The sequence below is a fragment of the Elephantulus edwardii genome, unplaced genomic scaffold, assembly GCF_000299155.1.
Source record: "Elephantulus edwardii isolate Elephantulus edwardi_28Jun2011 unplaced genomic scaffold, EleEdw1.0 scaffold00307, whole genome shotgun sequence".
NCBI classification, from domain to species: Eukaryota; Metazoa; Chordata; class Mammalia; order Macroscelidea; family Macroscelididae; genus Elephantulus; species Elephantulus edwardii.
The window spans coordinates 2,302,375-2,306,149 of NW_006400057.1; positions in this window are offsets into that span (position 1 = coordinate 2,302,375).

Consider the following 3,775-nt stretch of genomic DNA (forward strand, 5'->3'; position numbering starts at 1 on the left):
TCGGTTGAAGTAGTCACCAGTGAGAGAGTGCTCTGCTGGCCTAGTGGTAAGGAGCTGTGCTGCCTTCCCAAAGGCACACAGTTCAAATCCACTAGCTGCTTCACAGGAGAGAGAGACGGGCAATCTCCCATTGTGTGATTAAAATGCCTCTGCAAACCCACTAACGGGCCAGTATGAGTCAGTTCTGGCTTTACAGTACAGAACGACAGAAAAATAGCAGTCACCAATGAGAAGCAAAGTAGAAAAGTCACCCAGCAACAGTCCGCGATGGATGTAACATGTACAGGAAAGAAAAAAGATATTTTAAAGTTGAAATATTTAACTGTCCCTCCTACATTCTCAAAGCAGTTTTAAAACTAACTGGTCTGTTGCATATTAGAGGCATCCTTGTGTCTGCTTGTGCCTTTTGCACTGGACTCTGAGGTCCTAGAATAAGGAACTAGCTTCTATTTCTTTTCTACCCCTGAAAGTGACAAGCATATTGCCTTTCACAGAGTGGACAATGAATATTCCCTGATTTGAAAAGATGATCTTTAAGAAAGGGGGGAAAGGGCTGAAATGAGACAAGAGCAAAGAGAAATCATTTAAAACAGTTGTCCATTATGCAAATGAGATTTATTTTCTCTAGAAAAATAATTTCCAAATAAAGGCCCATGAAAGAAAGCCCTGCAGATGAAATCTCCTGGCCTTGGGGTAAGAGAAGAAATCTAGGTAAAAATAGAGAACCGGAAACAAAAAGTTATCTATTCATGTATTAATCCTTCATTTAAGCAGATTTTTACCTTTTCTACTACCACTATACTCAACACACGTGTGTGCGCGCGCACACACACACACACACACACACACACACTTAGGGTAAATCAGAAACCAGCCAGAAAATGAATAAATGCTGAGTCCAAGTGATCTGATAGAGGCAGTTGTCAGGTGTAGGAAGAGATTGTGATGATCTAAACAGACCAATTGTGGAAGCCACTTTAGGAAACCATGAGAACAGGACATTGTCAACAGATACCTGAGTGAAGGCACCTAGCATCAGTGTTTATCAATGTATGAAGCATAGTCTTTAGTGTGTGGGATTTAAAAAAAAATACAACTTGAACACATATGTTCATAGCAGCGTTATTTACCATTGAAAGAACATCGAAACAGCCCGGATTTTCAGCCACAATCTAACAGATTGAGAAATTATGGTACATTCACACAATGGAATACTATGAGGCACGCAGGAGCAATGTTTTTGTAAATTGCTACCTAACTTGACAGGGACTGGAAAGCATTATGCTGAGTGAACTAACTCAGTCCTGTAAGGACAAATACTGTATAAAACTATTATTGAAGGATGAGAAAGAGAATCCAGTGTGGGGGGTGGCAGCAGAAGGGTGAGAATGGGCACAGGGGGTTAGGGTTAATCATAGGGTCATACAATTTGATGTGGGTGGTGGTGAATGAAATGGGAAAGATCCAATGTGAAAAGCAACATATTCAAACTTTGTACATAAATCAGTATTATAAAAAAAAAAAGACTACTCATGTAAGACATAGTTATTCTGTGTCATAAAAAATATCTTTGGGTTCAGAGCCACCAACACGAAGGATAGTGAAACATGAGCTTTCACTAGCTTTATAATTGCTCTTTCTTGAGCAAGGTTGGTTAAGGCCACTAGGTTTGGGAGTCAATCTGAGGCCAAAATTGTAAATTTACCTTTTCTACAGGGAGCCCTGGTGGCTTAATGATAAGGAACTGTGATGCCAACACAAAGGTATGCAGTTGTAATCCACCAGCTGCTCCATGGGGGAAAGACTGACAATCTCCTCCCATGAGATTTACTGTCTTTGAGAACAGATTGGAGGGTAGGCTATGGATAGGTTCCTTCTCAATGGTACATAACAACAACTTAGCTCAAAGTTCCACATTCAGAAATACCAAAGAAATATTTCTTAAATTTAAAGTTGGAAAGAAGAAAGGAAGGAAAAAAGAAAGGAAGAAAGCAACAACCTTGAAAAGGATCCAGAAAAAAAAAAGTCAGAAAAATAATGATTCAAGGAGTTGTAATTGGTTAACTGGAATGAGAGAGCTAGAGAAGCTAAGAAATGAGGTAATGACTATTGTCACATTTTTTAAATTATTTAAAATTATTATGGAGAATCATTGGATATGTGATTCTAATTCCCCAAAGAGCAGGGAAATTAATAAAATACACTTCAGTTATTAAAAGAGGAACTCGAATTAGAGTTAGAGAAAACATGTCAGTAATCAGAACTGAGCGGTGTTTACAGAGGTGTTCATGCCATTCGGACAGCAGATGGCTGAAGGGGCGATTGTTCTTTTTCTTATTTAGATTAGATGTAGTCCCATCCAGGGAAAAACGCTGATGCATAAACCTCTTCTCCCTTCCTGATCTCTGCTTTTATTCAATTTTCTATCGCTTATCTCTTAAATGTGCTTGTAATAACCTGCCCTCTTGCTAGCACCTTCTTGTAAATGAGATGCCTATCTGGGTTTATCCCAGCTAAATAAACGGAATTCAATAAAACCCATCTTGGGTTGTCCTCCATGAGAGTTATTACCCCACTAACATGCTACCGTTGCTACTGTTACCTAATGCTTTAACTTCTCCTTTAGGCTTGAGTTATGCTAGGTTATTGTATATCTAAGATAAGAGGCTGTCTGGAGTCTGTTTAGTGTTATCGCATAACACACAGTGACTTTTTTATTGAAGGCACTCCATGAGTACCTCTGCACTGATGCACATTTTATTAAAACAAATTTAGAGGCTGGGTGTGTATGTGCACGCACACACTTACACTAAAGTATATGCATATGTGTGTGTATATATATTTAAACAGCACATACTTGTTAAAGAATATATGCATGTGTATATTTTTTTAAATACACTCATATATAAGTCTGTATTTCTTTTTAAACCAGGACTTCTAGTAGTATAGAGGTTAAAGTGGCTCACTGTTCAACCTCCGCAGAAGCAAGATATGGCAGTTAGTTCTGCTTAGATTTACTTGAATTCCTGTGATGTAGTTATACTTTTTCTACAGAGTTGATATGAGTCAGAATTGATGTATATATTCTAATGTTAAGCGCTTAACTGAAAAAAAGTCATGATGTTATTCTCTCATAGTTAGCTGATAATCTGCCAGATGGTACGCCCTAGAATGCATTCATTCATCTTAAAGAGTAGCCACTATTCTCTTAAATAGTGCCAGCCAAGTTGGAGTTAATGTTTCTCCATGCTTGCCAGCTTGGGGTTTTTTTTTGTTGTTTGTTTGGTTTTGTTTTTGTTTTTTTAGGTTTTGTTTTTCTTTTTTAAATCTTTGCCATTCAAGATCTCTCAAATTGGAGCAGGAGAGGGAAGTTGGGGAAAACAAATAGATAAACATAAGCCATCAAAAAAAAATATATATATATACACTTCAGCAGCATGAATGACATGCAAATGCATGAAACGTTTCATATTTTTATAAGATTGGCACAGGATAGACAGGGTTTAGGACTGTTGTACATAGGGTCGCTATGAATTACAGGCAACTCGACAGAACATAACAAAATTTTTTAAAGGACCCTTCAACTAATCTCTGCCATTCTGCATCAATTCTTAGCCTTGAGGTTCCGAGACTCCCAAGTCTTCATAGAGTGAAAATAGAATACTCCAATAAAGTGCTAATGTTTTCATTTTTTAATTATTAAATTTTATTAATTTTAATGAACATTTACAGAGATTTTGGGTTTTCATTCATTCATTGTTGCACTATTTTCTCT